Source organism: Balaenoptera borealis, assembly GCF_965194805.1.
Source record: "Balaenoptera borealis genome assembly, chromosome: 12".
Taxonomy (NCBI): Eukaryota; Metazoa; Chordata; class Mammalia; order Artiodactyla; family Balaenopteridae; genus Balaenoptera; species Balaenoptera borealis.
The window spans coordinates 54,377,034-54,404,549 of NC_138869.1; the positions used below are offsets into that span (position 1 = coordinate 54,377,034).

At 39.6% G+C, this 27,516-nt stretch overlaps 1 protein-coding gene across 33 annotated transcripts in view; it reads right to left on the reverse strand.

Annotated features, from left to right (window-relative positions):
* ARPP21 (cAMP regulated phosphoprotein 21) overlaps nucleotides 1-26,751 on the reverse strand; it is a 166,458-nt gene extending 139,707 nt beyond the window's left edge. For 8 of the 33 annotated variants that reach the window (XM_082348437.1, XM_082348436.1, XM_082348431.1 and 5 more), the window contains exon 1: nucleotides 17,365-18,148. The gene's annotated coding sequence lies outside the window, so the exon portion shown is untranslated. The other 25 variants (XM_082348440.1, XM_082348438.1, XM_082348434.1 and 22 more) reach the window with 11 other exon arrangements.
* Between the last annotated feature and the right edge of the window lie 765 nt (nucleotides 26,752-27,516).

The window sequence follows — 27,516 nt, forward strand, 5'->3', positions numbered from 1 at the left end:
GATATTACCGGATTAGAGCCTGGCTAGTATTAAACCGCCAACATTTCTGCAGAGCCAGACCTTCTAGACACTTCTAGAGACATCAGTGTCTCTAAAAAATACAGCTACTTCCAAATGGTTTTGGCATCCTTCCAAGGCTCCCAGGAGCCATCACTGGGTTATTCAAGCTGTGGGTGGATGGTGATTTCTGGGGGTTCATGCATATATGTGGGAGGTACGTGGATGACAGTTCTGGGGTTGCTGGTCTTTTTCAGCTAATATAAATGAAATTCAAATGCCCTTGAAATTCATTTTGAAAGCAACAAAGCTTACAGAGAAGGTTTCTAAGAAAAATGAAAAATGAGGAAATGAGAGAGAACTCCTAGAGGGGACACAGGCCAGGACTGTGTCAGGCAGGTTTTTCCAACTTCCAAATTTTCCTAGGATCTCTGCTAGCAGCAAACGACCTTAACCATTCATGAAGATCCCTTTTCATGAAAATCACGTTTTTGTTTTTTTTTTTCCTTTTGCTTGAGGTAAAGCATTTTTATTTCTTTAAATACATTGGTACTTTTACCTGATATAATTGTGCAAATCCAGTTACTTGGTACGAATAAAAGACAGCACTATTCTGATTTTAATTTTTTTAACTTTAAAGTGATCATACAGTAAATGTGACTTCTTGGGGACAGGGGGCTGTATGGTCTATGAATCTTAACGCCTGTATGTTTGTGTAACCACCACCACAATCAGGCTACAGAACAGTTTCAACATCCCAAACACTGCCTCACGCCATCTCTTTCCAATCACACCTCCCCTTTGACATAGCTCCTGGCATTCACTAGTCTGTCCTCCTCTGCCACTATAATTTTATCATTTTGAGATGTTACATAAATGGGGTTATGAAGTCTGTGATGGTTTGAGATTGGATTCTTCCACTCAGCATAATGCCCCCTGAGATCCGGGCAAATTTTTGCAGGAATTAGCAGTTTGCTCCTTTTTATTGTTGAGTAATATTCCATTGTATGGATGCACCAAGTTTTATCCAGTCACCTTTTGAAACACAAATCGCCCAGTTTGGGGCAATTATGAATAAAGCTATTATAGACCTTTATCTACAGGTTTCTGTGTTCATAGTTTTAACATCTGGTGCTCACCAATTTTTATTTTAAAGTTTTTCTTGATCCTTAGAATACCCAATCTTGTGAATTTGGGATTATTCTATGTCCATGGATTTTAGATCCCACACTGGAGATTCTTAGAACGTACCCTCATGGGAAAACCTGCACCTGCCTATAGTCATCCAAAACAAAGGCTCCTAACTCTTTTCTGTTTAGTGGAATTTGGAACCCTCATCTCCTCTTTTAAGATGCTATGTTTAAAAAATAATTTTTAAATCAGAGTAAATTAAAATTTATTCTGAGGTTTGTTTTGAAATTTTACAGTATTCATTAATACTTCAGATTATGAAACATCAATCATGCAAATTCTACATTCTGACAAAAAGTTTTATGTTTTAGAGCAGCGGTTCTCAAATTGTGGTCCATGGACCAGCAGTGCCAGCATCGCCTGGAAACTTGTTAGAGATGCAAATACTTAGGCCTCACGCCAGATCTACTGAATCAGAAACTCTGGCAGTGGGGTCCAGTGATCTCTGTCTGAAGAAACTCTCCGGGTGATTTCAGATGCTCATGTAGGTTTGAGAACCACTGCTTTAGGGATGAACGACTCTGTGCAGTACAGAAAAGAATGCCATAGTCCAGGACTTCCCCTCGAGATGACAGACTGACTTACACATACTTCCTTCTGTAGCAGGAGTCACTTAAAAATAAGATGGCTCATTTGTGCTAACATATAAGCCCTAGATCACCCACTGACATTTGTAACACAGACAGTGTAGTTCACTTTGGTCACCCGGGGGCAGAGCTATGGAATCAAAACCTGAAATGTACAGAAATCCCTAACTCCTCAGTTGAAACAATGAATTCATCACCCTACCTTCTATTTCCATCTTGCCATGTTATCAGTACTGATGGGTAGAGAACAGGGGCGAATGCAAGTTTCCTCTCTTCACTGGCTCTGTTCTGTAACCCTGCCCTTAGTGGGATATTGTTCATCAGCAGTGAGATAAATGAATTCAGAAGGAAAATGAAGTAGAAAAGCAGCTAGCTTAGGTCACCTCACCACAGATCTCACAAAAAGAGGGATTGCTCTTTTTGTAATATAACAAGATCCGAAATTTATATATGTACATATATATATACATACACACACATATATATACATATAATATATAATTTATTATATATGTTATAAAATGTAATATATGTGTATATATAAATGTATATATCATTTACAGCAATTACTAAAATTAAATTAAAGCATTTAATTAATAGAAAGTAAGCATAATCCTTAAATTTCTCTGTCCAAATATTTTAACCAAGCCACTACCTTTGACAAATAATTAATAAATATGTTTATTATACCTACTACACTTATCTTTTATTTCAGGGGAGGGCTGAAACTACTGTTAACCTCACTACTTCCTTTATCTGAGAAACTGACTCCCTGAGGGTAGCAGGATAAAAAGGCCCCTTTGATCCTGTACATCTGCCAAAGGCAACCATCACCCTCTACGCAAACACACAGAAAGCACAGGCAAAGAACGAGTGGGTCTGTGTTCCAGGTGTCTGGGGTTTGCTAGGTAGAAAACGAATTGAGGACAAACCATCTACGAAGAAAGCTCACACTGGCTCATTCTGACTTAGGTTTTCCAGAAGATAATTTCAGGGAAAACATATTAGTAAAAACTGATAACTTCATCTTCAATATTAGGAAACTGCAGAAATATGGGTTGGCCAGTGGACCTAAAGCAGGTTTATCTACCTTGTATCAGTTCAGGAAGAACTAATGGGGAACATGAGACAGAAGGCAGAGTGTAAGTAAACTTTTCCCCAACCTGACTGATAGCTCAGAACACATATTTGAAGAGCAAGGCAATATACCTGAACTATAAAGTATCACAAGTGTACCATCAAGCATGCATTTAAAAGCCCAAACCTCGTGAATCCATGAGAAAAAAAAAATGGAAAGGCAATTTTCCTTGAAACTCCACTCATCATTTAATAAATATCTTCAAAACCATTATCTATTTATTAAAAGTTTTTAATTAACATTTTGTTCCTTATTCAGTTATCCTTGGGCATCTATTTGTACTTAAGTATGAAGCACTGGGTCCCTTAAATCAATAACATTGTTTCAGACTAAGTTGGGTGGTGAGTAAAGATACAGGTTAGATGTGGTGTAGTTTTTTTTTTTTTTTCATTATTCTTTTCCTTAACTATGCTGTACGTATTGTCAACATTGTATAAAAGCCAACACAAAAGAATCCCACCACGGGACTTCCCTGGCAGTCCAGTGGTAAGACTCTGTGCTCCCAATGCAGGGGGCACAGGCTTGATCCCTGGTTGGGGAACTGAGAGCCCACATGCTGCGTGGCATAGCCAAAAAAAAAAAAAAATCCCACCACCCACCAAAATAATTTTATCTTTTTTTTTCAGTAATCCGTGGACAGATAAAATACTTGTGACTCAAGCTTCATAGCATTTTTAAAACAAGTATTGATATATCATTTCAATACATGTGCTCTTATAGGTTTCAATGTTTTAATGGATTAATAGTCAGGCCCTGTAGGAGGAAGCAGGCTAGAGACAACATTTCTATTTGTGGCAAGTATTTTACGTATGATAATTCATGAAGAGAGTTTTGTTGCTGACATCTGGAAGCTCACAGTAGTTAATTAACTTGACTAGGTCAGTGAGAGATGGGGATGGAGTTCAAACTTAGGCCACCTGGACTTCAAGCCTATTGCCTTTCCATCATACCAGGAGAAACTGTCCCAATAATAGGTAAAATCAGGAGCTGAGAATCCATTCTTGTCCCAGGTGGCTGTACCAATTTCAGAAGTTAATTTCCATGCCCTTCTCTGTCATGGCTCCACACATATCCTTCCACTATCCCACTGTATCCTGTTTCTCAATTCCTTACGCCTCAATTAGATCGAATTCTCTGTGTTTCATACGGCTATTACATATTACAGTGTAAGTCATATTACAGAGGAAAAAACAGAAGAATGAAATATACACCTTTCTTTTCCCTGCACCAAGAATCCGCAAGTATGCTGCAACAGAAATTTTGCCACGGCTGTGACCACAACCAAGAGCAGGTCGGCTTGGACATCACAAGGGCATGCAAGTCCCTCTCTTTCGTAAGAGAGGGCGTTCATAAATATCTGAGAACATTTACACTGCAAAACAATGAAACAAATTATTTCTCCAAAATAATAAGGCCACAGACAACTTCTGCCCAAAAATGATCCAAAGGTAAATTCAGAATCAGTAGAAGGATACTGATTTTTCCTTAGCACTGTCCCTGTGGCTCCAGCAAATGATACATGCAGGGCTGCAGAAATCTCGGCTCTCTTATTAATAAGAACTTTTGCCTGAAGAAACGGGGTAATGCAGAGCGCAGAAGGAGCTAGCCAAGTAAAGTAACACCCACAGGGTGGAACAAATGGCACTAATGACCTGATCAATACAGAAATAAGTACAGATTTCCTCCACAAATGGCCACTCAGTAACGTCTCTTAAAAAATTCAGAAAAAAAAAACCCCCCACGTCTCTTTCATTTAAAATTTCCTTACGTTTTTGGGTGTACTTCATTAGGAATACCCCCAAAGTTGACTTTCTTTCAATTCAATACATTAGGTCAGGTCACTAAGACCTGGAGGAGTGACATCTATCAGTCCTTTCAAGGTCGCAGGTCTGGGTCTGTCTCACTGCTGTACATTCCTTCACTAACAGTGCAAACCCTCTGATTCCTGCTTAAGCCCGAGGATCTAATCTATAAACAATGAAACAAGTGACATCCCCTCATCCTTTCTTAAAACATCCAAACCAATCTATTTTTACAGCCAGGTCAGAACAATGAGGTAATGTTTTCTAGTGATTTTAGAAAAACTGCTTTTAGAGCTCTCTTCTCTTGCTAGATTCATTGGGTAAATCTCTGATTATACAAATGGCCTTCGGTTGGGTATAGCTATTGGTTTTACCTGCAAAGTGTACAAATCATAAGTCTACCACAATTTTATTTGCAATCATTCCTATTTCTTAAAGTCCCAAATTGTCCCCAGAATGATACTAAGACTAAACTCTCTACAACATTTCTAGACAAATGTAGAAAAAAGCCTAGTTAACTTTCTTTGCAAAGCAGCATCGAGCCACAATCTTATCCCATGTGAATTATCCTTAATAGATAATGAAATTCTAAATCATCCATGCCCACATCTCTTTTCCAGGGTCCCTATTGTCCATCTAAGCTTCTAAAATGTCAAACCCTGCTGTCTGTGCAAAGGAGCATTTTTTGGAAAACATCTGGATTTTAGGGGTTCACAGATGGCCTTTCCTCACTGAACCATTGGCTTGGAGGTGCGTATCTGAAAATGTGAGCATCAGGAAATAAATAAATGAATACTGAGCATTGGGATAAGTATTGCATCTTTAATTCTTACAACAAGCCCATTTAAGAGATGAGGAAGCTGAGGTTTAGAAAGCTTGACAAACTTACTAGCAAGTTGCAGAGGGGGATCTGAACCCAGGTCTGGGAATCCATTATCCTTTTTTCTTAACTAACTATTCTATTCCTGATAAGTTAGTTACATGATAGAAGAACGATAACCTTCTAATCATTTCACTCATACTGTAGCATTAGTGCTTAGTTTAAAGGTTAAGAAAAAAAAAAAGCATGACCAAAATTTATGGACAATGCAATATAAAATTGATTCACAAATATTATACCCCCCAAAATCATTAATAGACATTGAAAACTGGAAGAGATTTTAGAAATCGTCTGGTGTAATCTGGGTAATTTCTAAAAGTAAGTTCTTTCTCAGTGTTTCAGGGCAAGAAATTTTAACATGATGCCAGGTCTTGGGACAATATGTCAAGATATCTCTCTGCTTCCAAATATCTAAATCTTTAACTTTATCTCTGCCAATGGAAAGAACTGCATCCTTAAAAAAAAATATCCTTCGGGTGACTTACAGATCAAATCTTTTACTCCTAAAGTTTCCCTACAGAACCGTATGTAATTCCACCTACCTCTAATCACAGGCATTATTTTTAATCTATTAAGGACATTTATAAAATTCTGAAACTATTTCAGTTTCCTTTTTCAAACGCACAATGTGGAATCTAACAGCAAATTCAAAGAATAATTTGCTTTTAGAAAAACTTACTTTTTAATTCTAAACAGATACATTGGTTTGACCTGATATGAACTTGAACTTTGCAGTTCATAATTACAATTAAATCTGTACCAGTTGCTTGCAGCTCTAGTAAGTAATATTGTAAATATATGATTTTATAAATCAACAAAGAAAACAAAATGGCTTATTCCAATTCCATACACATTTGTCATAATCAGCTGATCTTCTTTCTCTTGTTAGAGAACTTCCCAACTGATGGTTTTAGTTTGTGCTCTATTACCATCAACAGAACTTTTCCCCAGTAGCGGGGCTATTTCTTCCCTGTTTGTTTTCTGCAAACAGTAATGGTCTCCGCTCTTGAGGTACACTCCTTGTCAACTTCCTTAATGAGATTTACTGGTAAAAAAAGATTTTTCTCATTTGTCCAAATTAATTCATACTGCTTTATCATCCAAGATACCGCCCATCTATCATTTTGGAGTTTCCTTACACTCTCAATCATTCAATTCATTGTTCAAAATGTTCTAGTGCATTTCTCTCTCCCAAATGCCTACAAAATCCTATATAGCAAATTTCCCAAATATTTAGCATGAGACCTGACACATAGGAAACCCTCCATAAATATCTGAAAAACAAGAATGAACAAATAAATGAATGAGTGTGACATCTGATGCAACAGACAAGTCTTGCTGACTCCCACACAAGAACTCAATCTCAATTCAGCTCCCATGGAAGTTCCCCTACTTTGATACAGTGTGGTCTAGAAGATATTTTTCTGGCTTCCTGATGAAAATACCAGCTGTGTCAGAATCTCTTGCTATCCACATCTTCCTAAAGCCTGCCGTAGCCTCAAAGAAGAAAGAGAATATTCTCCTCATCTCTCTAAATTAAGGTACCAGGTTTTGTTTTGCTTTGGGAAGTCAGAAGGGTGAGTAGATGTTCATACAATCAGAACCACACTCAGCATATCTTAAAATGCAGAAGTTAAATTAAGAAAGCAAACTCACTCTACTCTTAATCAACTGGATCCCACCCTTTAGGACTAGATTGTTTTGAAAGATAGGAGTAAGACATTAATTCAGTTCCGGTGGTCCCAAGTGGATTAATCGGTTTGCCATTTAACTCTGGTTAATCCTATCATTGTTCCCACATAGCAGGGAGAGTAGGGCGACTCTCCTTAAGGTAGGAAGAGGAGTTAGGAAACCCCAACTTGTCAGCATTCTCTTCTCCTCACTCCCTCACCCCTGCCTTTTAATCCATCACCGCCTACTTGCCCAGTTCTTCAGAGGAGTGAATTTCTTCCCCACATCCTGGATCACCTTCACCAATGTTAATCTCTCCGAAGGCACATCTCCAGTAAACAGGAGTTGTCTCTAGCTCTGTGTGCCAGTGATTTGGAAACTGTGAACTTGCCTCATCTTCTCTCCCGAGACCATAACTGACTGTTAACTGTAATATCCTTCCACGTAGATGTAAAAGTGATCTAGGTACTCAGTTTAAACGACTGAAGTTTTAGGGACCTTGCTATCCCCATAGAAGCCCGAGTCGCTGCCTGAGATCTGAAGGAAAAGCTTCTTTGTAACAGCCAAAATCATCTCTAGTGAAGTTATAATTTTACATATAAGGGCATCTCTTTGTTCTCTTTGTCAGAAAGATTAATGTCAGATTCACTTTGGCTGAAAATTTTGGGAAAAAAAATCACAATTAAAACTTTAGTTAGAGCTGATTTTAAATCTTGAATATTAGGTGCCATCAACAATATAAAGGTCAATTTTGAATTCAACAAGCTAATTAAATATCTGGCATGTGCAAGCAAGAACAGCTAAAGACAGTAAAAAAATGCACTGGGAAATACACACAGACCTTGTTTTATGGCTCTTCACTGTATTGTGCTCTGCAGATATTTTTTTTTCTTACAAATTGAAGGTTTGTGACACCACTGCATCAAGCAAGTCTATTGGTGCCATTTTCCCCAAGAGCATTTGTTCACTTCATGTCTGTGTCATATTTTGGTCATTCTCCTAGTATTTCAAGCCTTTTCTTTGTCATTATATTTGTTATAGTGATCTGTGATCAGTGATCTTTGATGTTACTATCGCAAAAAGGTGACAACTCGCTGAAGGCTCAGATGATGGTCAGCATTTTTTAGCTATAAAATATTTTTAAATTAAGGTATGTACATTGGTTTCTTAAAGACATAATGCTATTGCACACTTAATAGACTGTAGTATAGTGTAAACATAACTTTTATATGCACCGGGAAAACAATAAATTCATGTGGCGTGCTTTATTGCGATAATAACTTTATTGAGGTGGTCTGGAACTGAACCTGCAATATCTCTGAGGTTTGCCTGTACCCTTTTGAGATAAATTAGTTTTTTGCTTAATGTTAGTTAAATGGCTAGTATTTAAGCATATATTGTATGCTGACTCTAGATACACACACACACACACACACACACACACGCTATATAGATATACATATGTATATATCTATATAGTGTATATAGTATATGTAATCTGTCTACCCTTTCCTTGTTTTTTTTTGTTTTCCAGCTCATATTAGAATACCAAAGGATTATAAATTTATTCTCAGGTACCTTCTGAGAAATTTCACTGGATGACTTTCTGATGGTACTATCCCTCAGAAGAATGGCTGATATTTAATTATAATAAAAAATAAAATGTGGTTATTTGATGAATTCACTGCTTTGCATGGCTCACCCTCTGCACTGAACACAACTCATGGTTCTACATTTTCTGACGGGGAACTAACTGATTAAACCCCAATTATGAGAGAAGTCTTCCCCTCCCTCCTTTGACTATTTTCACACACGTGCCGAAATGATTCATTTCCGCAACATTAAGTGAAGATACTTTAGAATCAGAGGCCGTATCAGCTGCCCAAACAGCTCAGTCAGTGCTTGGAGACAGGAAACCAAAGCTGTCTGTGGGGGGCGCCAGAAAGCCCAGAAGCAAGCCCACAGCTCTGCTTCCCTTCATGTCCGGGAGGTCGTTGAAAAATGTTTCCACGTCTCATGCCACCCAGAGCTGCCACTCCTGCTCTCACCCATTAGTACAGGATGTAAGGCTATTCTTTCATGGATTCATTTCAACCTCTTCCTATTCAATGATTAGGTTTTTCAGCCACCCCTTTTGGATGGTAGAAATTACACAATTAAAATGTTTTAGAGAAATAATTCCTATCTGTTCACTTTCCAGACAACTCTGAATGGAGCCATCCCTTCCCCTACAGACTACAGAAGATAATGACCTTACTAAGCATCTTTATCCACGTACAAGGCACACCTCCTAGATTAGTTACTACCCTTGCTTGGCCTTCAACATTTCATAGGCCCAGAGAGAGTAAAGCTAGTCTCCAACTCTAACCAGTAAAAATGTTTATGGGGTGGGAACAGAAGAGAGCTGTACTCTACATTACTTTAAAAAATTCTTAAAAGGACGTTTTTCTCATTCATGTAATCAGGTTAAATCTCCCTATAAACTTTTTCATATGAAAAGATGATGATTTCCTTTTGGTGAAAAATACCTATGTGGCAGGTACTTTGTTTCTGTTTCAGTCCTGCAAAGTAGGCCTTATCTGTCCTACCTTCTACATGAGAAAATAGAAGCAATGAGGAATTAATGAAATCACTGAAGTCACATAACTAGTCATTTGTTGCTACTGGACTGGTGTTACTATACTCTTTTACCTGCAGAAACTATGAAGCAGAGAGGGGTCGAGAGTCTTGGCCATAGACACACTTCTAGTTATTTACTCAGACCCAGAGGCCAAACTCCAGGATGGGTTGTTCAGGTGGTAAATTGCATATTTACGGATGTAACTTTTGGAGAAGTGAGATCTGGGTGCACCACCACCTTTTGACTTTGTTTTCCAGACCTTTTATTTTAATCCAGATTTTGTATGTTTCTCTGATCTGCAGAATCCCACGGAGGCCCGCATACCTCGGAAGTAAAGCCCTGCGTCACGGCACACAGCAGTCACCTGCTCCCTCTCTGATGAGCTCCAGTATGCTCTGGCATACATCCCTTGCTCACTTTTAACCTGACATTGGATCGGAAGCACCACTGAGTTCAAAATATCTCTCTACTAGAGCTTCCCACATCACACTTGACAAATAACGCAGACATTGCAATCATCTGTGTAGTAAAATGATACCCCTTTTGGAGGGATGTTTACATTCTTGTCTTAAAATACGTATACTTTTTTTTCATATGTAAACTCTCACATTTAACTATATATACTCTCCCATCTCTTGATGCTGAAAGAAAAACCCATTAAAAACAAAGTCATGTATAGTTCCGGATGAAGACAATAATTATAATAATAATTAAAGATAAAGGAGTCTAGTTGTTAAGGGTGCTTTATGGTGCTTAAGCAGATAGCAACAGCATGGACATGCATTATGATGGCGTGCTATATCATTTCATCTTTCCAAAACTCTGGTAGTGATTATGTGGAAATTTCAGGATTAGAGAACTACTTTAATCTTCACAAAGGAAGTATGTGCTGTGACCAAAGTTAAATAAGCACCAGAGTGAAAAAAAAATGACGAATCATTAATACCAGCTAGTTGGGATTTTGGAATCCATCTTTAGTGCTACGCCATTTGTTTGATAATTTCCTAAAGTTCTTACAATGCCAGCGTATCTCAGTAAATTTAAAATAAACAAATATAAAACTATGTAATTTAAAAGTGTTAGCTTGATCATTCCCATAAGCCAGATAAAAGAAACAGGATCACAGACATGACTGCAAAGTCCTGACAATTAATGAATTTGGCAGAGTTCAATAGCAATTTCAACACAACTGTGTGCTTCCTTGGCTTAAAGAGTGATCATCTGACTATAAACCTCAATCTTCTTTCTCTAAAAACAGAAAATAAATTGCCATATTTCCAACCAAAAGGTTTTTTGACACTATCATTTTTTTTTAAAAAGTCGTGCTTTAAAGAAACGGGTGTTTGAAGCTTGTAAACAATGCTGAGATACTCTTATGTGACAGAATCTACTTATTTTCCAACAGCTCTTTGATGATTAAATTAAGTCAGATGACAGCAACGCTGGGATTTCCATGGAAGTGGTATACATATTAACAAGCAAAATGCTAAGAAAAGTCTGTCAATCCAGAGTATAGATATTTTCTTATCAATAAATATTTGAACTTCATGTGTGGATTTTAGCTGGTGGCTTTAGAAATGTATAAAAAAACTGCAAAAACAATTTGATAGCTTTTCATCTTCCTACTGAGTTTATGAGCAAAAAGAAGTTAAACAATTATGCATAGTCCCTGAATTTCAGTGAGCTGCCATGCCCCTCCTTCATTCTCTTCTGACCCATGGCTGGATTCTTCTAGATCTATGCGACAGTGATGAAATCACCTGAAAGCCACTCAAATGACGGAACAATCAGATGACAGCTAGGCCTTCTGATTTACATGTCAAGGCATATTATATTTGGACTTGAAGGATCGTGAAACTTTTAGAAATTGACGTTCCATTTTAATTCTCTGAAGATGTGGAAATAGTTTACCTCAATTATTGGTGTTGATTTTCAATTTCAACCAGATCAAAATATGTCAACATGCATTTTTTTTCCTTTAAGGTATGATTCTATGGATTAGATTGTTCTAACAGTGAGTACTGGATCTTGGCAACTAGAAGAAAATCTGCAAAATATAGGAGGATCATTCCTCTGGTTTCCATTTCCCTAGAGATGGTCCTCATTCTTATCTCAAGCGCTTAGTGTATAATAAAGAAGCAAGCAATGATAATGCAAATGTAAAAGAATGCATATCCATTATTAAAAATTCCAGCACTACATCTTAGGTTGAGAAGTCACAGAGTTCTTTTGGAAGTCCCTATCACAAACACTGATTTTCTATCTTGTGTGCGTATCAGGAAGTTTCTCTGGGTTTATCTAGGTAGATTAGCTTTGTGAATATGTCGCAGTGAAAAAACCTGCAGAAAAAAGACTGTATATTACATTATGTGATTCTGCGTAGAATCACATACTGCGTAACCACAGGATACCAAAGAAATCTCTACAAAATTTGCTGAAATATTTGAAATAAAACGTGACGTAACTGTTTTCCTGTTAAAAATCTTAAGTCCTCCTTTCAGTTGAAACCATGCTTTATTTTTACTTATATTAAAACCAGTTTTTATTTACAGAAGTGATTTTGTCAATAAAATCCTAATATTTTGTGTGTTATCCACAACACATTTTTAATATAAGAACTGTTGTATAATTTTAAGGTAGTGATAAATGTGACAAAGTGGTAAGAGGCCTGTTTTTTAAAGGGTAATGATTAGTGGAACCCTCTCTCCTTTACCTGGAGAAAATGAAATATTTTCTGTTGCTAGATAAAAGAAGCAATTGTAAATTATATTACTTTAAAAATGTTGCATGAATTTATGACTGAGGGATAATTATGAACTTGTGCCTTGAGTGAGATAATTTTGGATTAATTCCTTGGCATTTAAATAAGTCACAGATGCAATTTTATCCTAATAGATATCACTTGGTTACAGAACTTTAAAAATCTTAGATAACCTTTGGCATTGACATGTATATGAAGCGGGGGTTATAAAAAACTACCAGAAGAAATTTTCTTCAGAAAAGTAGGTAGAGAAATTTAAAATATTGATCTACTGTGGCCATAGACCGTGATTACCAGTCTTCCCACCTGGCGATACCAAGGTCTATGCTGGCAGCAAGAAAAGAACATAACATGATGCTGAGGACTCAGTTTGAAAGTACAGTCAGTTTGGTAAATAGAAGTCAGTCCTTTTATTTGTTTGATATCCCCTCAACTGTCTCAATGTAATTAATTCAATTCGCTTTTTGGTTTACCTGCATAGCTATTTCCCGGGGCACAGATATGTCCCAGTAATTTTAGAGAAAGGTACCTTCAAAACGTTCGATGGGCATTTTATAACTTAGGAAAATATCACCAGACTACAGAGAATTCTGAAACCACAAGATAACACTGCTGCCAAACATTAAAAACTGCTGAATAAACTTGATACTCTGTCCCAAGCACTTTATTTTTTTATCAAGCATATGATATTAATGTACGCAATTTAAATACTTTGTATCAGCTCCCATCTCATCCTCATAGAAATGAAACCGTTGTGATGTAAATAGAAGTAATAAATACTTTGAACATCCAGGACTGAGTTTAATCCAAGACAAGCAAAATTAATTTAAATTATAAGACTCTGAGGCACTGAAAAAAATCACTTTATTAGCACTTGGCATAAATACACCTTAAAGGAAACTGACCCTCAGAAGCAAAGACCACCTGAGAAAAACAAATCCAGTCACAGACACATCTTGCTAATGTTCTGCTTATACCTTCAACAGCCCTTTAGCATTGACTTCTATCACTGCTTGAAATCATTTATCATATTTAACTTTAAATGTTAGAATGAAAAATAAAAGAAAGCAAAGTCAGCAGAAATGTAAAGCCTCTGGAACCATCAATTTCCTAAAAAATAAAGATCCTTTGTCCAAAGAGAGGAAGCATGTATTTTATAAGTTAATCATCACTGACTTAAAATATGTTCAGAACTTTCCAGGTGACATAACGCATTTTTAAGGAAACCAATTCCTATTCCGGTTAGAGATTCACAAATTCCTCAACAGGCTACCACTGTGTGGTACCAGTTAGGACGATGCCAGTACTTACCATTTGAAGAGATGGCTCGCGGTGTCGACCTCACCTTTAAGCCCCAGATTCTTTCCTAACCTTGTCACAAAGCAGATCTGAATTAAACTAACGTGTATACAAATGGTTCATTTGCTATTTCCAACCTTATGGACTTAAAACTGTCTCCCCATACTAATGAGAATTTTCAATCCTTTCCACTTCTGGCTACATGGTATATACTGTGTCTTCAGTGGCTGACTCATTCTACACTCTACTCATGTAGCTTATCATTATCTTGTCCACAGACAAAATACACATTGAATTCAGATGAGAATGCCCACTGCCTTGAGAATCTTGAGAAAGGTAGCAGCACGGTGGTCCAAATAGCCTGACCACTAAGGGAAATATTACAGTCAATGTAGATTACTTTCTCCCTCTAAAAGTACAAGGTGGAAAACAGAAGCAACAACAGCAAATTACAGTAACTCTTTGCAATGTATTTCCCTTTTTTTTTTTTTTTTTGGATTATTTCTTGTAAAAATTGACAAGATCCAGGACAACTCTGTACATTGTTCTAACAGCTTCATTTAACAATAATTATATGACTCACTTCCCCACCTAATACAAACTTCTCACTTTCTCTTATGTTTATTACTTTTGAAACTGCTTAGGCATTTTTCTAGTTAGCTTTACTCTGTAGAAAGAAGTAACCCGACTGCAGTAAGTTGTTAATACGAAAATGAACAGCAGAGACCTTTCTGATTGAACATTCTCGCTTTCTACCTCAAGACAGGTGTTCTGCATATATGCAAACGTTGCAGACAGATGGCTTTGCATGTTTTACACACTATAATATAAAGATATGTTCCCCCCTCATTATAAGATTCCAAAAATTACCAGTGCTGCCTCTGCTATCTACATTTTTAAAATATTTAACCTTTGGTAACATAATCTATTGTGCTTATCTCAGAGTAAGGAGAGAAAACAACTCAAATATTCTAACAAGTTCAACCAAAACTTCCTATTTCACTTCATTGTCACAATACTTGACCTAGACTCCAAGTTTATAAAAGAAAATGAAAAACAAAATCACAAGGCAGAGCTTCAAGTCATCAGCATATCTTAGAAGGATGCTAGTTATTTTACGCCTGGAACAGTTTACAAGCTCCAAACCCTTCCCTAGTACAATATTTTAGGAATCTGAAATTATTTCTGCACTTCTTACCACCCAAGCACCTGACAGCTTGAATTAAAAATAGTATATATGCAGCAACTCCCTGGTTACTATCTCCCTGAAGTTTTAAGGCACTCAAATTATTGAGTCTTCTTTCTAAGAATTACTAAAGAGGTTGATGAAAACACATATCAAACTATTCATGTGTAATTCTCCCATTAAAATCAATTGATTTCTGTTAGTGTGATATATTAGGACTAATGAAAATTACCATACCCAGTAGCCAGTCTGTACCTTTCCAAAGATCCCTCTCCAGTATCCATAACCATGCCCAGCTCTGTCTTCCATCCTGCTCCTTGTATCGCTGAGTGAGGTGCTTGCTCCTTCATTAAATAGCATTAAAAATAGACTGCACAGAACTCCCCAGTGGAGCATGCTCTAATGGGCTAATGCCACCGTTCTCAAGGTAACCACACTCAGCCGGTATCTAAGAGGGAAAGTCACTGGGAGATCAGCAATTTGCAAATCTAATAGAGCACACAAACCTGTCTCAGTCTGAGCTGAATATTGTAAAAGAGAAATCAGGGTATAGTGAAATTAAGTCACTGAGAAGCTAAAGGACCATTTCTGGAGCTGCATAAGTTTCTTTAAATATCTCACCAAAACAAATACTCTGTTGAACATTCATTCATCCACAGCAACTTAGATATATGATTTATTGAACAACATCAATCACGTCCAGTGAGGGGAAATTAAGACATCTCTGCATAGCAGTCTAAATGTCTTAAAATTGCATTTAAACCAAGTTACTTTAAACCAAGTAATAGTATTAATAAGCAAGGGTAGAAATAGGTTAGCCTTTTGTATCTTTTGTGAGGAGGAAGTGTATTCCTTAAAGAGTATTCTAAACTCCCTCTCCGGAAAATTGAAAAACATTCTGTTAGTTGAAGTGATAAAAAGAAGTATAAGAATGTGATAAGAAAGGAAATATAGGATCGAACACAAATACATACCTTAAAAATCCATATCAACCTGGGAAGAGTACATACTTAATTTCTCCTATGCGATCCACATTAGGAGGCAGCAGAAGCAATTACTGCCAAGACAGTAGACTACTCGGCTACATAGCTAGAGCTCTAGGCTTCCAAATGACTGCCCTCTGCGAAAATGACATTAAAATCTTATGAAGACATGCAAACCCTGTGGTGACACGAATCAAAGCAGTAGGTGCATTTATTTTAAAGTGTCAAAGGTTTCCTAACTTTTACCAAATGAAAAATGATTTCCTGTCATTTCAATTTCTCTGTTTTCTAAAAACAATCATAGTCATTTTGATCACCAAAGTGGATGAGAAAGAGGTGGGGATCATCTGGATTTACTCAGCATTTGAGTGAAATCTTGTTCAGATTCACTCCAACTCTGGGGATCGTCATTTGTGTCTGGGGAGGCTGAAGTGTCATACCAACAAACTTAAAAAAAATTCAGAAATTAAAATGGATATCTGCACTCTAAACACATTACCGTGAAAGTGATTCCTACCAGCCTTCCATCGTACTTACTAGCTTCCCAACCCTCTAACTTTCAATTCCTTCTTTGTCTTTCCTTTCAGGCTTGGACTCTGTCCTTATCCTGTATCTTCGGAATACTGAACCCAAGCAGCTGACAGCAACCACATCTACTCCAGCCTGATTTCTATGCATAAAAATCCAGTGAGTCAATTTCTCTTCCTGGGAAACTTTCTAAACACCTGTCTCAGTCAACTCAGTTCTACCAGCATATCTACAACCTCCGACAGAAGACTGTTAAATTTGGAGTCTGCAATGAAACACAGAATTCAACCATGTAAAAATAAAACTGAACATCTCTTCCCCCTAAACCCCTTGGGACCTCAAGTCCCCTGAGGACAACAAACAGATGACAACTTTCTGCCCCTTGCACAGCTCTCTTCCAAATGAAATAAAAACACTCCAAACTTTCTACTGAGAAACCTGCATAAATCACTGGAGACTTCTCTGATGAAGAGACCTGCCCTTTTCAATTCTCTCCCAGCTTTCCATTTTGGCCTCATTCTGGGGAGGGGAAATCTACCCCTCCTCTGACAAAACATAAATACACAATACATATAAAACAACAGCTTTCTACACACAGGAAGGAGAAATACAGACTAGAAACAATTCGAAAGAAAAGCACAGATATAAGGCAGAAAGAAAGAGAAAAAAGAAATCACAAAAGGCGTGCAACGTTCACGTCTGAAGACCTTAATTATATTACCTTGACCGAACAGTGGATATCCCCCCAGCGTCTCGGTGCCTTGATTGATCTGATTTACTTTTTGGCTTTTATTAATATTACTGTTTCTCACGGATCGATTTGGCTGTATTTGTTTGGTTTGGCTTGGGTTATTAGTATTATTGTTATTATTGGTGGGTTTATTTAACTGCTAGTAAAAGGAGCCTTCTGCGGCGTCGGCGGGGCTCCTGGCAGGGCTGCGGCGGCCAGGGCTGCGGCGACGGCGGTGGCTTCAGCCGGCGACCCCGCGGCCCCTGCTGCTCGTCGCTGCTCCGGATGCGCTCAGGGGGCGCCGCCGCCGCCTTCTCCGCCCTGCTGCCTGCGGAGAGCGAGCGTGCCCCCGCCTCCTGTCTGCCGGTCCGTCCCCGGGCACGTCTGTCTGTCTGGCCGTCTGTCGCTCAGCCTGGCAGCCCACCGCGGGCTTCTCGCCGTCCCGCGCGCAGCTCTCCGAGCTGCCCCTCGCGTCGGTCTGTCCCTCCGCGAATCTCGGTCCCACTAGCGAGGCAGGGTCCCTCTCCCCGTCTTCTGAGCCCGCATCTCTGTCGCTCTGTCACTCGATGCCCCAGCCGCTTCCCTCGGACAGGGGAGAGGGCGTCTGGAGGAAGGGAGCACGAGGCTGCTTCTCCCCCTGACTCTCCCTCCTCTCTCTCTCCTTCCCCTGACTCTCCCTCCCTCTCTCTGCGTGCCGGTCTCCGAGTCTCCAGCTGTCTAACTGCTCCCACCTGTCCGTCGCTCTGTCACTCTCAGTCTCCCCGCCGCCCCCCTCCCCCGAGCCAGCCGGCTCGGCTAGTCCCTGGGTCCCGCGCGCCCCTCTCCCCGCCTCCGCGCGCCCCTGCCCTCCCACACGCCCGGCTCCTCCCCGTAGCCCCGGCAGCGTCCGGTCCCCGCCTGGGCTGGCGGCAGCGCGCGGGTGGCATGTGGCGTGGCAGCTGCTCGGCTGGCAGACTCCAGTCCCCGACCCGCCACGCCCGGGAGATGGCCGCGGCCGGGCGCCTGCGGGGGCCGGGCCTCGGCCACGGGGCGCGGCCGGAGTTGGCCGAGCTGGAGCTCGGGCACCTGCCCGGTGCGCTCGGAGCGCGTGGTGCCATCCGTCCCCCCAGCCGTTCTCCTCCGCCTGGCCCCGGGCTAGAGACAAAGCGCGTGAGCCACGCACAGGGCGTGAGCATCATTCATCAGAGAGAACACTGGCACGCTGCCCCCTTCCCCTCCACCCTGCCTTCCCGCTCCCCGCCCCGGGCCGAGACCCCCCGCGTACCTCTCCCGGGCGCCTCCCGACTCCGACTTGGCGGACACTTGGCCAAGCCTTGCCCACTCCCTTCCTCCGGGGCTCACTCTCCAGGCCAACTCTGCAGAGAATATCCCACAACAATAACACTTCACTCCACCCCAATCGAGCCGTAGCCTCAGAGCTCTCAGAGATTTCGCGGCTCCGAGCAGGACCCCAAGTCCCGGCGTGCGACGCCAAGTGCACTCGCCGTGGTCGCCTGCCCAGCCCGTTGCCCACTCGGGCGCTGACTGAGAATCGCAGAGGTGCCCCAGAAACCCCGGAGGCTAGGGCGTGGGGCAGGGCGCCGAGCTGACAACCCAAGAAATAAAAGCGCTGCATTTCCCGTTTGTTCTGGAGATGTGCTATTTTTATGATCTGTAATTCATTTTTTCCCATTGTTTCAAGGCACACACTACCAAAAGGGGAAAAAAAAAAAAAAAAAGGAATAGTGGAGGAATGGGAATACATTTCCGGAATACCGCCCACCCCTCCTGAGTGAATGTGGAGCCTACTTTTCCAACATTATAGGTCACCAGCCAAGATAGATCATTCTGGCGTTCTGCCCCCAGCTGAGAGCAAGGCATTTGATTCTGAGCTTCCTTGCTAGGCTGTTATTAACGGGAAGCAAAATTATACTTGTACACGCCTGCATGGAATTGCCAAAGCTCATTTTCTGACAGTATCCAGCAATTCAGCTTCTGAAATGTAGGCACTGAATAACTATGGATCTGGCGCAATGAATGCCCCATCCCACAATAAATTGGAGAGGAGAAAATCAACTTTTAACAGCTGCAATTAGTAACCCCATGAAGAGACAACAAATAACTAGTAATACACGTCAATAAATGTCCTTTTAGTTCCACTTATTGACACCCATTCCCGATAACAGACATCATAAACAGATTTATTAAGGGAGGCGCCTTCTACTTTTTATAGAAATGTAATTTCAACAGCAGTAGCCATGTTCATATATGCTAAGAGATTGATTAAAATATCAAACAGATGGTATGTGTGGTTCTAGCAAATGCTATGGAAAGAATTAGGATAAGGTTGTACTGGTCTTTGATGAATAGATATTTCCCAAATATTGGAAATTGCCTCCCTTGGGAATCAGCCGTGCTGGAATAAGAATAAATCTGTTGTATGAGGTTTCAGCAAATGAAGCCTAAAGAATTCAAGACCCTTCTGTTGATCTATTTTTTGAGACTTCGACTTAGTCCTCTCCAAAAACATTTTGACAGGCATTTCTCCCCTCCTTCCAGCCATATGGAATTCAAGGAAAAATTCATCAAAAGTATTTCTAATTCTCTTCCCTTCATCTCAAGTCATGTTCTAAAAAATCTACTTTCCTTGGGGGAAATTGTTGTGACAAGTTGTGCTGTCTTAAACTCACACGATTGGGACTGCATGGAAGGAGGGTCAGTGTACTTGATTTTCTTTTTGGACAGAACTACACCTAAGCAGCTCCTGAATGGGTGAATGGGTGATCTACTAAGAGGAAACGTGAAGAGCTTGTTCTTAACACAAAGTCTTCTAGATCGAACTTCACTCTGGAAATACACACACACACACACACACACACACACACACACACACACACACACACAGGAACTCGATTCTATAAACTGGATTAGAAATTATAACCATTGATTGGGGGAAGGGGAATTCAAACAGCACTCTTAGTACATACTTCGGTGATTATGGAAAAGAAAAAGACAGAATGTTTCAATATCTTATCAGTGTATAGACAAGTTTGATGATGAAACTTAATGCAATTTCTCATAGAGTTTAACCTTTATTTAGAAAGGAAAGTGTGACAAAGAAGAATAATATTCATTTAATTCAGCTAAATTTTTCTACCTTTTCTCATATGTAGCCAACAAATTAGGGACTAGAGAAGGTTCAGGTTTATTTGAGGCCATGCAGGTAATTAGAATTCAGCTATCCAATTTTAACTTTTGCATCCCAATGTGGGCCTGAAATATACTTCTGGGAATATTAGGCAGGCAGTGAGCAGTACGTGACTCTTCTAGGCATTTGGAAGGTGTTTGTATTTCCTTAAACAATCAGTTACCATTCCTTAAGGCCCTTGGCCTGTTGTACATTAACTACCACTAAACTCACTAAAACTGTTGTCTACCTTATTGGACTTCTGGATGACATCTATGATGCTGAAGCCGATGCAGAGGTGTTTCTGCACTGAAAGCATCCTACCTTTAGGGGTGGGCAGCGGTGGTAAAGGGGGAAAAAGGAAGTGCAACAGGGAAGAACAAATCTGACTCCATATTAGATCTGTTTCTTTTACTTTAACCTTTGTATTCTATTGCTTTTGCTTTGAGTTAAGAATGTTGCCTATAGCCTGGAATACACATGATAGCCTATTTTCAAGACTCTGACCTTTAATAAGAGTATAACACTCTCCCATTCATATAGAGGTAAAAAGTTGCAGAACAGAGAACAACAATTTGTCTTGTTGGAAGTTTACAGGAGCATCCTGGCCTGACCTAGGTGGACAGCTGCAAGAACAGAGGATTCCTGCCCCAAGAAGTTTGTAACAACCAACCACACCTCCTCCCCTTTTTACTATAAAAGAAGCCTGAATTCTGACTGGGGTAAGATGGTTCTCTAGGACATTAGTCCGCCATCTTCTCGGTCTGCTGGCTTTCCGAATAAAGTCACTATTCCTTGCCCCAAGAACTCATCTCCCGATTTATTGGCCTGTCGTGCGGCAAGCAGAAGCTGTGCTGTTAGTCTCTTGGTCTGGATGCTCTTGAATTTATTTGGTATTGTGTTTGAAATGAAAGGGCATACAGGTAACCAGGTAACGCCAGCTTGGGGAGTTGAGCTCACCTACACACTGGCAAACATCTAAGATTGTTGATAAGCTCCTTTACACATATTCCCTTAAGACACTAAATTAGTGCCCTTTAATGAAGCTTTCAAATTGGATTTTCAAAATAAGGCAAATTGCTAAAATAGCCCAGCTACCTTTATAAGCACCTTTTCAGCTGAAGCGAGAAGTAAATTTCCATGCTGTTGAACTTCCATCATTTCTCAACAATTAGGCTGCTAGGAACTCCCCTTTAGGGCATTCTCCCCCATCACAACAAAGGCTCACAAACCCCCCAGAGAGACTTCTCATTTGCCCTATTTCCAACATAACAGTCTAGGGTCTATTAAATACGAGTCTTGGGTTTAAAGCCATACAGATATGCCTGGTACAGAAAGGCAGGGGAATAAGAAGGAGGAGGGGGGGAAGAGTAACATTTTAATCAGAAAAGTTTAGTTCCCCATTCTTAATTCGTGCTAAGCCAAAATAACTCTAAAACACATTTCAGAACATCAACAAAGAATGTTACATCACGTATGCATCTGAGCATGAAGAAATGTCACGATCAAAAACAAAGAGGACTTGGGAGACTAGAAACCAAATGTTCTGATGGCACAGATCCCTCTGGAGTCTGCTGTGTGCAGTACAAGAAAACGATCTCCATGAACCCTCGATGTTCTCCCAGGCAGACCAGAAATGAACACTGGCCAGCACACACACACGGTGATGCTTTGCTGGGAGGGCAAACCCAGAAATTTCCTCAAGAAGGAACGCGTGTAGTATTTTCATGGAGATGCATCTAATCAGAGGAGGGACAACGAGAAGAAAAAGCTGAAGAGAGGTTTAGGAAACCTGTCATCTGAGCATCAAAAGACAAGAAAGGCTGTTGACAAAACTGCGTATTTCTTTTTAGCATCTCTCGGGAAAGAAATACCAGCGTTTAGACACAACCTTAGTATTTGGGGGTTTGGGCCCCTGGTCCCCCTGAGCACTGTGCATCTTCCTCCTCTGCATCCACTGCCCTGAGGGACCCGTGACTTCTGCGTAGCCGAGGCCTGTGCTCCAGGCAGCAGGGCGCTCAGATGCAGGGAATCTGACGGCAGAGCAGGCGTGTGCTCAGGCAAGATGTCCAGGGGCCTATCTACCTGCCTAGGGTTAGCTCTGCCCTCTAGGACCTCCTTCAGCATGAAGGATTCTCAACTTCCCACGGACCCCACGAAAGATGTTTTTGATTTTTAAAAATGGAGCCCAGAATTGAAAGCAGAAATGAAGCAGAAGCATCAGGGGCATATTTGGGAAGGAGAGAGGAAAACGTTTCTCCCTGCAATGCAAGGAATGATACAGAGCATAATCTAGCATTTGCCAAAGCGCTGTGTAATCCTGTCTCTAGTTTTACATTCCTGGCCCTGAGATACAGCATTTTCTTCCATCATGGACACTGCTCCCTTTCTCACACAAAGGGAGACAAAAAAGGTTACCAAGTTATTCAGAACTGGAATAATATATCTGGCTTCTCCACAATGAGATAATGTTAAAAGGTCTATGAATTAGCCACTAGAATAAAACAGCTACAATCCATCTCTAATGAAATATAGCACATTTGCATTTTTAACTGTTCTTCATAACTTAAAATGGTGTGTGTGTGTGTGTGTGTTTAAAAGGTAAAATATATTCACAGTGTTACTATTTCAAAAGAGTACTATGATCTTACTGGAAACCCAGTTGTAGGCTAATATCCAGCATCTAAAGAACAATGTGCAGATTTATAATTCTACATGAACGTCAATTTGTTCTCCAAAGCTACTCTCCAAATAATTTTTTTAATTTTGAAAATAAATGCACGTTTGCAAAATCTATAGAGATTTATCGTGAAAAACAAAATGAGGGTGGAAATCAAAATGAAAAAGGAACAAAATAAAATCTCCCAAAATACCACCACCTCAACAGCCATCACTTTTATGCTTAGCCAATTTCTGTGCATATATATCCATAAATATATAGGTATATTTTGCATAAATGGATTGCAAAATGCATGTCACTTTATAATGAGCTCCATGTTCTCTTCTTTAGAGTAAGTCATGGGCATTATCTCCATGACATTGACTATATCAATATATTAATGACAGCAGAGTGGTGTATTAAATACAAAACATGGGTATTATACAAACGTGAAGGCTACTGGAGGATGTGGTTTCTAAACTGGAGGATTATCCCTTTAGTGTAAATCTTTAAATCGGAATTGCCTATCAAACATGCCTTTATTTTACATTTTGGCATAATACTAGATTTAAAGATGCTACATCAGCTTCAGAATATCTTTTGTTTTGATTACTAATCTTTATTAAAGAGCTGGTTGACCTTTGCCTCCTGGTATAAATTACATAGAATAAAAAAATAAATATACCATTAAAAACCTACGAAATGTTGTTATGTGTGTATTTTTAATTGAATTGTCATAAGGCAAAATTTTCATTTTGGAAAGAGAAGTAAATAAAAATTCTGTGAATTTACTAATTATCTTTTGCTTCAAGCTTTTCCCTTAACACAAACACCAAACACTTTTTTTTTCTATTAAAAAATGGTAAATATTTGAGGAAGCTGAGTGAACTTGTTCAGGCCAAGAATTTGCGGATGATTTGGTGGACTCTGCCCTCCTTCACTCCAGAAATAAAGCAGATCCCTAGGAGCCATGAGCAAGCCTCCAAACCATTGTTTTCATCCTCTTTCTTTTGCTTATCATTTTAACCATTTTAAGCACACAGAGCCAAAAATCACTGATTTGACATATATTTATCCTTCAACTCTCAGGATGAGGGTACAGACACAGAGAGTCAGGAATATGTTAAAAAACTGGAAGCTTCTGTGGGAGAGAAACAATCAGATAAATCACTGGTCTGATACAGATGACCGAAAACCACATGAAAAGATGCTCAACATCACTAATTATCAGAAAAATGCAAATCAAAACCACAATGAGGTATTACATCACACTGGTCAGAATGGCCATCTTCAAAATGTCTACAAACAATAAATGCTGGAGACAGTGTGGAGAAAAGGGAACCCTCCTACACTGCTGGTGGGAATGTAAATTGGTACAGCCACTATGGAGAACAGTATGGAAGTTCCTTAAAAAACTAAAAATTGAACTACCATATGATCCAGCAATCCTACTCGTGGGCATATATCTGGAGAAAACCATAATTAGAAAACATACATGCACCCCAATGTTCACTGCAGCACTATTTACAATAGCCAAGATATGGAAGCATATCTAAATGTCCATTGACAGATGAATGGATAAAGAAGATGTGGTACATATATGCAATGGAATATTACTCATTCATAAAAAAGAATGAAATAATGCCATTTGCAGCAACATGGATGGACCTAGAGATGATCATACTGAGTGAAGTAAGTCAGACAGAGAAAGACAAATGTAACATGATATTACTCATATGCAGAGTCTAATTTTAAAAAGGACACAAATGAACTTATTTACAAAACAGAAACAGACTTACAAATATCAAAAACAAACTTATAGTTACCAAAGGGGAAATGATGGTGGGGGGGATAAATCAGGAGCTTGGGATGAACATACACACACTACTATATATAAGATAGATAACAAACAAGGACCTACCATATAGCACAGGGAACTCTTCTCAACATTCTGTGACAACCTATATGAGCAAAGAATCTGAAAAAGAATGAATATATGTGTATGTATAACTGAATCACTTTGCTGTACGCCTGAAACTAACACAACATTGTAAATCAACTATACTCCAATAATATTAAAAAAAGAAAGAAAGAAATCACCAGTCTAACAATTCAGTTACTTCCCCTTCATCACATGCAATTGTAACCCAGGGCTCACCACACCCACTTCTTCTTTCCTTTAGAGGACAGCACACGCTCCAGCCTTTTGGCAGACAGGCTTGGCCATGTGACAAATTCTCACCAACAATAAGTGAACAGAGCTGTATATATCACTTCTGGGCCGAGGCAGTAAGAAGCCTCTGCAAAATCCTCTGGGTTCTCCTTGGCCCCCACACAACCACAGAGGAGGTCAGATGCCCAGATAGTCCAGCTCCATGGTGATAGCCTGCATCAAACTGGGTCCCTGAGTGACTGTGTGGAACAGACTTCAACAGTGACCCATGTCAGACGAACTAAGCAAGGAAAAAAAAATTGTTTTAGGCCACTGACTTTTGCAGATTTTTTGTTACCACAGTACAACCTAGATTCCCTGCTTTATAAAGCTCGTCGGTCTGTGAGAAAGTAACGTGTACTGAAGTAAACAGAGACCAACAGTGGGTTGCAGGAGGCCAGGAGTTTGGTCCTGAATCAGCCATGAAATCAACTATGCGATTTCAATAAGTCATTTCCGCCTTAAAGCATCATTTTTATTTTTAAATTTCCAAAATGAGGTGATAGCACTAAGTTTTCATCTAACCAGTATCACACTGTTCTAATTACTGATGGGTTATACTAAGGCTTGATGTGTTCTAGGCAAGATCCCATTCTTCTTTTTCTTTCCCCCCCCAGCTTTTATTGAGGTATAATTGACAAACAAAATTGTAAGACATTCAAAGTGTACATGGTGGTGATTTGATATACATACACATGGTGAAAGGATTCTCATCATCTAGGTAACATATCCAATACCTCACATATTTATCTCTATTTTTTGTTGAGAATTCTTCTTTTTAATGATTATCCTGGCTATATTTTTGCACTTTACTTTTTGTCTTTCAGTTGAATACGGTCTTGGTCGCAGCTACTCAATTCGGCCATAGTATGAAAGCAGCCACAGCAACATGTAAACAAATGGGCACAACTGGGTTCTAATAAAACTTTATTTATTTTTTAAAAAACAGGTAGATTTGGCTTGTAGAACATAGTTTGTGACCCCTGATTTGGTGGATGATAAAAATTTTATTGGAAATTACTGGGGAAATCATTGATTAGGTAATAAATTTTGTCTGGACAGGTTTTTTGGAATAAAACCTTAAATATGTACGGTATATGTTACACTAAAATAAAATTCAAGTTTGATTAAATATTTAAATATAAATTTAAAAAGCACAAACTACTTTAGAATGTGGAAAGCTCTTTTAAAGTATGGAACTGATATTATTCATATTATGCCAGGCTATGGTTTGATGGAAGGAATAAACCTCCAAAATCCTTCTGTTTTTGTCCTAACAGACGTTTATTTTTTTGCTTTTGCTACATATCTAATGTGGGTTGGTGCTGGGCTCTTTGCCACTTGGTCAAAAATGGAGGCCCTACAGTCTTGTGCTGCCATCTCCACAGTAGATATGATTGGAGACAGTTGAAGGAGGTCATACCGGCTCTGAAATGGCACAGATATGACACACAGTACCCAGTTCTGCTCAGTCCATTGCCCAGGACTAGTCACATGGACTAAAGGGGGCCTACAAAGGGAACTGGGGAATTGTCAGAGCAGAGATAGTCAGAAAGAAATATATCTAAGGTCTAATTTATTCATTTTACACCTGGGTATGAGGGATGTCTACTCTGGGTCCTGGGTGTTCAAGAGCCCAGGATTTTATAAGAACACACACACACACACACACACACACACACACACACACACACACACACTTATTAAGGAATACATGTGCCCCAATGACACTGGGATGAAGGACTTTGCATGGTAGAGCGTAAGTCATAACTCTTAACTCCACTCCCATGACTAATCCCATTGCAGGTCTCAGGTGTTGGGGGAAAACCCTTCTCCAGGACTTCTGCCCTATGGCCTAGAGACAGAAGACACCTGTGTTTGACTACCATGAAAATGCCTGGCATTGCTAAGTATGAAGACGGATGCTGCTTTTTGGAATGCAGGAGGTTTGAGCAGTGGAAGCACTTAGGTAAGAGAAAAGACAAATTAATTAACATGTCAAATCTATCCTCTGGGTGTGAATTTAATGTTTTTTTTTTTTAATATATTGAAATATGTTCCCTGTATTGCCAAGTGTCTGTTTTGTTGCTACTTGTGGTTTTCAAT